The sequence below is a fragment of the Rhinolophus ferrumequinum genome, chromosome 13, assembly GCF_004115265.2.
Source record: "Rhinolophus ferrumequinum isolate MPI-CBG mRhiFer1 chromosome 13, mRhiFer1_v1.p, whole genome shotgun sequence".
Lineage (NCBI taxonomy): Eukaryota > Metazoa > Chordata > Mammalia > Chiroptera > Rhinolophidae > Rhinolophus > Rhinolophus ferrumequinum.
This window is the reverse complement of record NC_046296.1, coordinates 50,708,595-50,718,284: the sequence shown is the minus strand read 5'-3', so window position 1 is coordinate 50,718,284 and position 9,690 is coordinate 50,708,595. Positions and strand designations below refer to the sequence as shown.

The 9,690-nt window shown below is 48.0% G+C and overlaps 1 pseudogene; it reads left to right on the top strand.

Annotated features, from left to right (window-relative positions):
• Positions 1-4,025: 4,025 nt before the first annotated feature.
• Positions 4,026-9,033, top strand: LOC117032808 (phosphatidylinositol N-acetylglucosaminyltransferase subunit C-like; annotated as a pseudogene).
• Positions 9,034-9,690: the final 657 nt, after the last annotated feature.

The window sequence follows — 9,690 nt, the reverse complement described above, 5'->3', positions numbered from 1 at the left end:
CAATCGTTTTGCCATATATACATGCTCTCTAGTCATCATTTTGTATACCTTAAACTTACATACGTTACATATCAATAACATCGCCGTAAAGCTGGAAAAGAAAAGCTGGAGGGGCAGGCACGATCCGATCGGCCGCTGAAGCCGGCTTGCTCACTTCACCAACCAGCACTGACTGAGTCTCCTTGGGGCCGGGCTGTGCATGGGGGCAGCTGAGGAGGCAGAGGCTCTGCAGGGAAGCAACTGGGGTGCAGCGGGATAGGAGCGGGGGAGGCAAGGCCAGTTCAGGCAGCGCCCCGTAGGCCAGAGCCGGAAATGTCCATGGCGCATTGTGTGCGTGTGGGAGACTTGTCCTGGGGAGAACATAATCTGGGTTATGTTTTAAATAAAGAGATCACTACTGCTGCGTGAAGGATGGGGTGCAGTGGAGAAAAGTGGAACTGGGGACAGCAGCTTATCAATTTGGGGGCGGCCGCTGGGCTAAGGCATCTGTTTGCCACATTAAAAGAGCTCCAGCATCTCATATTTCCCCGTCCTGTGCCAAACCTGCTCCAGAATCTCTCTTAGATTCCTCGTTCTGCGGCCTGGTGACTGCAGCCGTCCTCCCCGCCAGCCAAGCAACTCCCTGCTATGTGTCAAAGATCTGCTCCAGACAGACCCAGGCAAAGGACAAAGCCGTGGGCAGGGCGCTCGGGTCCCAGATCCTGCCCTCGCCCCCACGGCTGGTCTCCACCCCACCCTCTCTTGGTAGATCTCCTGGGGACAACACACTGTAGCCAGTATCTCTGAAATTCTGGACAGCCTTGGGGAATTAAAGGGGGAGACACGTTCACGTGTGCAGAGCTTCTCATCATAGAACAAAGCCCTGGGAGGCCCTGGGGACCACAGAGCTGCTTCGGCGTCGCCTTCTCCCCCCTCTTCTTCCTCAAGCCACTGAGGATACAGGTGCCCTAATGCTCGTTGATTAGCTATCATGGGATGCGCTACTCCTGGCTCTGATCTCTGCCCCATTTGCACCCTTGACCATTCACCACTCCAGCCCACCCTGTGGGGGGACCAACAGCTCTCTGTCCTGCCTGGTCAGTAAAGCTCAAGCTCGAGCAACCTGTCTTCAGCAGAGACTCAAGGTCATTCTGGTCTGTGGGTGGGACTTTGAAATTTTCTGAGGGCAGCCTGGTGCTGTTGGGAGAGCCTAGGCCTAACAGAAGCCAGTGCTTCAACTTTTGGAGAAGGAAAACTCCAAAACAGACAGAAATTCACCACGAGGGGGTGGGAGAGGAGAGAGGAGCGGGAGGCGTAGCTGAAGACTTGTGCTTCACCGTATTCAAGGAGAATGGGGTATGTTCTTGTGGTGCAGCAAGGGTCTTGACCTTGCGTAGAAGGGATAGTAAAACAACCCGGGCTCCCAGTCCTGGCAGATGCTTGGCTTCCATATAGAAACATGACTTTTCATGAGGTTACAGAGGCTCTGACTACGGACCACAGGTGATCATTTGCTTAGAGGGAAAACCTCCTGTGTCTTGGAGCAGAAAGAGAACATTCTTCTGCCAGACAATGTCAAGGCCAGTGTCATGGCAACTGACCATCTCCTGAAATAGGAGCTGCAGGGCCTTGCCTTGACCCTCAGGTCAGCAACCTAGACCCAATGGACTGGTGGAGTCGGACTCCTAAATCAGACACTGCTGATGGGAATCTTCATTTGTCCACAGCTGCGTTGTGATTCCATGTTAGCTGTGAAACAGCCTCTTGGCACAAAAGGAGGAGACTCCCATTTTCATTAGCCAATTCCATCAACAGCCAGCTCCTGTCTGCGACTATTTGGGGACTGCCATGAAGTGGATTCCCACCGGCTCCCAAAGTCACAAAGCCACGGGCCAACCGTGCGCGAAGGGGCAGCCTTCGTGGGCCTTTCTTATGTGCCCCAGCCCCACACCCCCAGCTGTACCCCCTGCCATTCTGCTTGTCAGCACCCCTTGCCGGTGTCTGCACGGGAGGCTCAAACTCCTTGTCTGCCATCCTCGTAGGTGTTCTCCTTCCCTTCCTGAGCTCCTTTCTTATGGCTGTAGCACTTAAAGTGATTTGTATATTTTATCTCCCCTAGTGGGTTATAAGCACCCCATGACTAGGACTCCTGGGTTGTGTCTCTGTGTCCTGCAGAGCTTCGAACCAATTTCTGCACGCAGGAGGAACTCAGAGCGAGCTTGTTGAATGAAAGATCTGAACACGGACATAGAATAAGGGCATTTGCTAGTGGGTGCTGGTCCCTTCGCAGGTTGTCTGTCTCGCTTTGGTAAGTCCTCAGCCTACGAATACCACCACCAAGGTCCAGCAAGCCTTTCATGTGACAACCATTCTCATCTAAATGTGAACCGAACACAGGGGTGAAAGGGGCCCCTGCAGTGGAAGTGCCCTCGTAGGCAGCTCTGCGCCCTTCTAGACGCTCATGTCTAAACAGCCCAGGGTCCAGCCGCTGCACACAGCACCGGGGACCATGAGAGCAGGTTTATGTGCAAAGAAATGAATAGAGCTGCCTCGTCCTGAAGGCCCCTTTGGCTCCCCACAGGGAGACTGCTAAAAGCTCAGCTGCAAACTTTAGAGGACCTCTCCGACCCACATCTGGAGGCCATTTCACATCCAGCTCACACCTCCCAGGAAATCGGCCCACATTTATTGTGTTCCATGTCCTCCCTGAGCTGCTCTGGCCCACATCCCCTGCTCCTCAGGATCAGAACGAGAAGCAGGCTCATCGACTCGCATGAACTCATTTGCTCTCCGGGTGCCTCCGCACCTGCTCCCTCCCGGGCCGTGAAGCCAGCCGTTTCCACAGCAAACAGTCATAAACAGCCGGAAGGGGACCAGGACCTCAGGTGCAGCAGGCGAGGTGGGGAGTAACTGCAAACACTTTGGCAGGGCCCATGTTCATACAGATGTTTTTAGCCATAAACTGGGGGGAACTGCAAAGCAAGAACGGGCCAGGTTCCTAATGACAAGGCCTGCGAAGAGCATGAAGCCGAAGCTCGGAGAGTGACTCAGAACTTCCGCAGGTGCTGGTCTCCACACCCGCCAAGCTGGGCTGGGGCTAAGCGCTGGAGGACCGGGGAAGTTGGGTGTGCAGCCCAGCAAGCGATGCCAAGGCGGCAGCCCTGGAGGTGCAATGGGATTGGGACACGGACACCCCTGATTCCCAAACCCACATTGTGCTGCAGTGTCAGTCCGTTTTCTGCAATTCTAGTGAGCACCATTCCCGAACCATCTCGGAGGTGCCGACCGTGATGGCAAGGTCTGCAAAGAAGACCCTGTCTCCATACCTGAGTGTCCCCAGTCATGAAAGGTAGATGGGAATACAGCTGATAACACAGGTTGGACAGTGTCTTGTACTAGGACAGAGGGAGAACATGCAGGGGAAACAAAGAGGAGAGGGACGGAGTAACTAGCCGGACGTGGGGCTAAGGAACAGCAGCGAGGTAACCCTCCCTTGCTGGATAGGATCTGGACAGACATCAAAGGGAAAGTACAGGGGAGTGTGGAAACAGCATCAGCAAGGGTTTGGACGTGTGACAGGCAAGCCCTGTCCTGGGAGTGACCAACAGCCTAATGTCCGGGAGTGTGGCATGGGTTGGGTCCTAAGTAGGGAAGACAGCTGCTCTGAGAGATGGTGCTGGAAGTGTAGGTGAGATCCAGACAGAGGAAGGTTTGAAATGCAGGCATAAGAAAACTGTCAATGTTTCAAATGTGAATTAGTCACCAACTTTGATGAATTAAGAAGTTTCATAAACAAAGCTGGGTTCTTGTGAAACTCTGGAAGGTCTGACAATGTCGGGGCCTTGGTTCCCTGGTGGCCACACTTAGCTGTGGCTGGGGGGTTGGGGTCGCCCCTAAGTGGGACGAGCATCCTCTAACCTGCCCCAGTCCTCACCCCTCCCTACTGTAGGCCTTTATTAACTCACCCTCAGCCTGCTTTCCTCTTTCCTGTCACCTGCCTGCCATCCATGGCCTGAGTTTTGGTCTTTGCTGCAGACCCTGAAGAGATGCCAGGGGAAGGTGAGGAACGGCCACCAACATGTATTTAGGAAACTATGTTGAGGGCAGTGAGGAAAAGTCTGTAGCCTGAAGGCAGCGAGGCCAGGGAGGAGGTTCCCGAAAGAGCCCTTGTGGAGGAACGGGCATGAAAGAAGACAGAAGCAGGAGAATGGCAGGGGCAGACTGGGATGGATTCAGTGACAGGAGTGAGGGAAAGGGATGAGTTGAAGCTAACGCCAGGATTTCAAGGCCAGGATTTCGGGCAGAAGGTGGACTAATTCAAGAAGGAGATGTAGGAGGCAGAGGTGGGCTCCTGGAGAGGATGGTGAGCTCTGCTCCGTGTGTCGAGTTTGAGGGGCTGGGACAGGGCCAAACGCACGCATACACTAGCCCGGGCCTTGGCCGGCCAGAGGACCAGAGACCCAGCTTTGGGACTCTCTGCAGGAAGGTGTGGTCCGGGAGGGCCCTGCAGAGGCAGGAGGTGGAACAGAGCCACCGTTTCTCACTTCTCCCCTGGCAAGCTCAGCTCCTGCCTGGGAAATGAATCACCTAATCACAGCAAGTGTTCTGCGGACCTGTGCCAGGAAGGGACGGTCACCCCCTCAGAATATCCCTGAAAAGATGTGTCACCTGGAGGCCAGAGCAGTGCCCACCACCAGGTTTCAGACAGGGAGGGAGAAGTGGGCGTGAGCCAGGCCAAGCTGTGCCTCTCTCTGCCTGAGTCACATGGAATCGTTTTTTCCTCTTGTTCCTGTGAAGCACTCCTGGGGGATGGGGTGGGGTGGGGGCTGTGAGTCATGTGAGCCCTGCAGCAGATGGTGGGCAGTGAGTCACAGCTCTGCTTCTTAATCAGAAGCATATCAGAGACCTGAAGAGAATGTGTCTATGTCCAGGTCTGGGCACCCAGCTTGCTGGTGACTGTCCATCAAACAGTGACGTGACTCTCACCTGCGGGGCTTCTCTGCTCAGATGTTCACACATATTTCCTCACTGGACCCCAATTTCTAATTATACCTTCATTTGTGTGTTTTTTTTTTTCTTTTTTGTTTTTGTTTTTGGTTTTTTTTTTGGTGATTGTCTACACCTACGTCTGGACTCTGTGAGAGCAGGAACTGGGCTGTGTCCTGAGCATCTAGTCCGTTTAAAATGAACGACTGAAAGAAGAAATGAACAAATGGTTCCATTTGGTGTTAAGATTGAATATAATGTGTGGGTGTGTATGTGTAACCTATTTATATACGTATATGTGCTTTTTTATCTATGGAATAACTTTGGAAAAATAAGAGTTCACAAAACACTAATAATAGAGCTTGCTTCCCGGACACAAAGGCTGGGGATAGGAGTCTGGGCTGACAAGAACATTTGTTTTCAGTTTATATTTCTCTTTCTCTCTCTCTTGCTTTTACAACGAGCAAAACCAGTTTGCAAAGTGGCTCATACTAATCACACTGTCCCACAACCCTCTCTTCCCCAGCACAACATATGGAGGACATCTTTTGTGTCTGTCTTTCTGCCCTTGATTTTGCACCCCTGTGGGGCTGCTGTTGCATGTCCTGGCTTTCTTGGAGATTGCTCTCTGGTAGGTAGACTCCACACATGGGCTTGGGGATACTGGTGTGACCCCTCATCTCTTGGTTGTTGCGTCAGGTTCTTGAAGAGATAAAAGCCTGCGTGGTAGCCAGCTGAGATCTAACCCTAGAAGTGGAAGGAGGGGGTAATAGCTGAGCAAGGACCCCAGGCAGATGGGGGTCAGGGCTGAGTAAGGAGAGAGGAGAGCGGTCAGAGAGCTGTGGTGTGGGGTGCACTGTGAGCTATGCTGCTTTCTTCCATTGCCAGTGTGCTGGCTGATCCTGATGGGCAGGGCTGGAGCCTCCATAAGGGGGAACTTTGCCTGGCTGCGTCATCTTTTGGTCTTCTGGGACAAGGATGGATGATTTATTTCACTGGCTCTACAAATCCAGAGACATCCTTTCCTGCCAATCTTCCCTCCTGCAGTTTACTGTATGTCAATTAAACCTCAACAAAGTTTTAAAAAAATTAGGTCAAATTAAAAAGCAATGTACATGTAAACATATAAACCATTTTATCTCTGCAAAAATGAATCTGAACATATCAATCATCTCATTAAATTTAAACGGATTAAACTTGCTGGTTTAAATAGAAATTGTTGTATTGGATGAAAGAGAGAAACTATATTCTGTTGGCAAAAAAAATACAAAAAAAAAGGAGGGGTATCCAAAGAAACATATTTAAGAAAGTAAGGACTCCAAAGGATAAAAGTGAAAGGATGGAAAAATATAAACCAGTGCAACTCTAGCAAAGAGAAATCTTATGTAACTATCGTGCTATCAGAAAAATTGACACCCTGAGAGCGTTTGAAAGAGGAACTGACAAATCATGGTGAGCTACTTTAGCAATCTCTATCATGATTGTTAGGGCGTAAAGATAAACAACCAGTAAGGATATAAAGGACTTGAACAGCTCTAGTGATGAATTTGATTTCAATGTAGAATTCTGCACTTACTAACTAGAGAATACATACTCTTCTCCAATATACTTATACTGTTCTCAATTACCTTTCTTTCTTTTCTTCCTTTGCTCCCTCCCTCCTTTCCTCCTTCCTTCCCTCTTTCCTCCCTTCCTTTCATCCATCTATCCACCCATCTATCCATCCACCCACCTATCTACACAGAATACTTACAAAAATTGACTATGCATGAACCAATCAACTGTCAACTACTTTCAAAGGATCAGTACTACACAGATCACATTACCTGACCACAACATAATTAAGTTAGAAATCAGGGATGAAAACAACATAAAACCTCTCATGTACCTGGAAACTAAACACACACACACACACACACACACACACACACATACACACACACATCTAAATAAATCACGGGTAAAAGAATCAAAATGGAAACTAGAAAACTCTTATGACTGAATTACAGTAAAAATATTACATCAAAAATGTGTGGAATTCAGCTAAGATAGAAATTAGAGTGGAACTTAGTATTTATATTAGAAAATTAGGAAAACTGAAGATTAATAAGCTAATACCCAACTGAAGAGCAATAAACTCAAATAGAGAGGAGAGGAAAAGAAACAACAGCATCAAGAGCACAAATTAGTACAACAGAACACAAATGTACAGTAGAGAGAATTAATTGAGCCCATATCTGGTTCTTTGAACAGATGAATAAAATATCTCTAGCAAGATTTATCAAGGAAGAAAGGTTAAAAATAAGTATTACAAATAATTTTATTTGACTACTTTAAAATTATAGATGAGATAGATAATATCCTACAGAAAATATTAATTAAATATTGTTTAATGAGAAATATGAAATCTAAGTATACATTTAAATAAATTAAACTGGTGACTAAATAATGATTTTTAAAAAAGAAACCCTTAGATGGCTTCATAGGCTAGCCCCTCCTTACCCCACACACATACAAAATTCCAGGACTAGATATACCCTTTTTTAAAACACAAATTGTTCTAGAAATGAGATGAGTTTCTTAACTCTTTAATGAAGCTGGTAAAACGGTAAGTTTTGACGGTAGTCAAAACAAGGAAACAAGAGAAGTGAATGGAAAATTATAGTTCAACAACACTGATGAACTCATGGGTGCAAAAATCTTGACCAAACTATTAAACAATTCATTCATGTATACAAGTTTGGCCCAGGATTGTAAAGTCAGGAACAAGTTTAGCCCGGGACTGTAAAGATGAGTAGGCATAATTACATAAGCTATTAATGTAATTCATTACACAAAAAGATGAAAGTGAGGCAGTGCCCCGGATGGGAAAGGAGACAGGAGCTGCCGTGTCCCCGCCGCGCATCTCTACGAACTGGTGGGTAAGACCTTGGCTGTGTTGTCCTGCTTCCAACAAGAATCTCATCTTCTGCCGGCCTAGCCTGGGTTGCTGCCTTTGAAAACTAGGAAAGACCGGCACAGTATCAACCAGAACACAGCATGGAATTACCAGAGAGGTCTTATTTCAAAAGTTTATGAAGAATGAGAACCACGTGGACTTCTGCAAGGAAAATTGAACTGGCCTGAGTTTCAGGGAAAGGACAGCATGAGCCCAACCTGGAACTAACACCGAGGAGATCAGGTGGCAGAAGGTCTTGTATGAGTGACAGCCCTTTCCCGCCGGCTACGTGGACAGGCGTTTCCTGGAAGAGCCCTGGGAAAACATCTATGCCGGGAAATACCAGCTGGTGGACTGTGGTATTTGAGTCTAGCATGGTCGTGCAGCAGCTGTGCAGTGTCTGTGTTTTTGTGGTCATCTGGTGGTACATGGACCAGGGTCTTTTGCCCCTCTTCCCCCTCGCTCCACCCCCCTACACACACACACTGGCGTTTTGGGACCAGCCTGGCCTCCGCACTGATTGGCTATATTTTGTTTGATCTCACTGATGGAGATGAAGGACAGAGAAGAGCGGGCGGACCGGTGGGTCGACTTGAAGAGCACACTGGTCTTTGTTACTGTCACACACGGTTTCTCGCCGATCTTCAAGACCCCGACAGAGTCTGTCAGCACTGACACCCTCTACGCTACGTCTGTCTGTCCATGCTGTTAGGCCACCTCAAATTCCGCCACGACTGCACCAATGCTGCCATTGTGTCCAGCACGCTATCTGCAAACATGGCCATCTTTGCTTCTGTCCACCTCGCCTCATGTTTTTCCCGGTCCCTGCACGCCTTCATCATGGTGACATTTGCCATCCAGATTTTTGCCTGTGGCTCATGTGACAGAAAAAAGGGAAGGCACGCATGGGCGCTCCCTGCAGCTATGGGAGTCACCCTGCTTTTTGCGTTTTCAGCCTTGGGAGGCCTGCTGTCCACTAGCGTGGTGGGAACCATCGTCATCACCCTTCTGCTGCTGACCATCTCCTGTCTTTGCCTTTCTACCTCATCCACCTACAGCTTTTTAAAGAAAGCATTCATGGGCTTTGGGATGTGGCTGAAATCAAAGACTTGTCCAGGTTCCTCAGCTAAGTTAGGGACCTTCATTCCATCATTGTGAAGGTAAGCTGACACAGGAGCCTTCCAACTACCGTGTTTCCCCGAAAATAAGACCTAGCCAGACAATCAGCTCTAATGCGTCTTTTGGAGCAAAAATTAATATAAGACCTGGTCTTATTTTACTATAATATAAGACCCGGTATTATATTATATTATTATATTATATTATTAATTATATTATATTATACCAGGTCTTATATTAATTTTTGCTCCAAAAGATGCATTAGAGCTGATGGTCCAGCTAGGTCTTATTTTGGGGGAAACGGTAGGATAAGATTTGAAAGCAGAATTCCATCCTGGAAGCAGCAGACTAATGTGGGTGGGAGAACAGAGATCAAAGGAAAAAATTAACCAAAGGCTTGGGTGGTGAAGGTGTTCATCCGTCCTGTTACTTGGCAGATGGAAAAGCTTTCTGGGGCCCTTAGGGATGATTGCCTCCCATACATTAGTCACTGTGGCAAAGGAAGTGATGCGGTTTCTATATATTAAAAAATAATAACATATCAAAAAAAAAAGATGAAAGAGAGGAAGTATGCTATTACTTCAATAGATGCAGAAAAAGCATTTGCTATGATTCAACACCCATTCATACTAAAAATTATTGGCTATCTTGGAGAAAGGAAATAAACT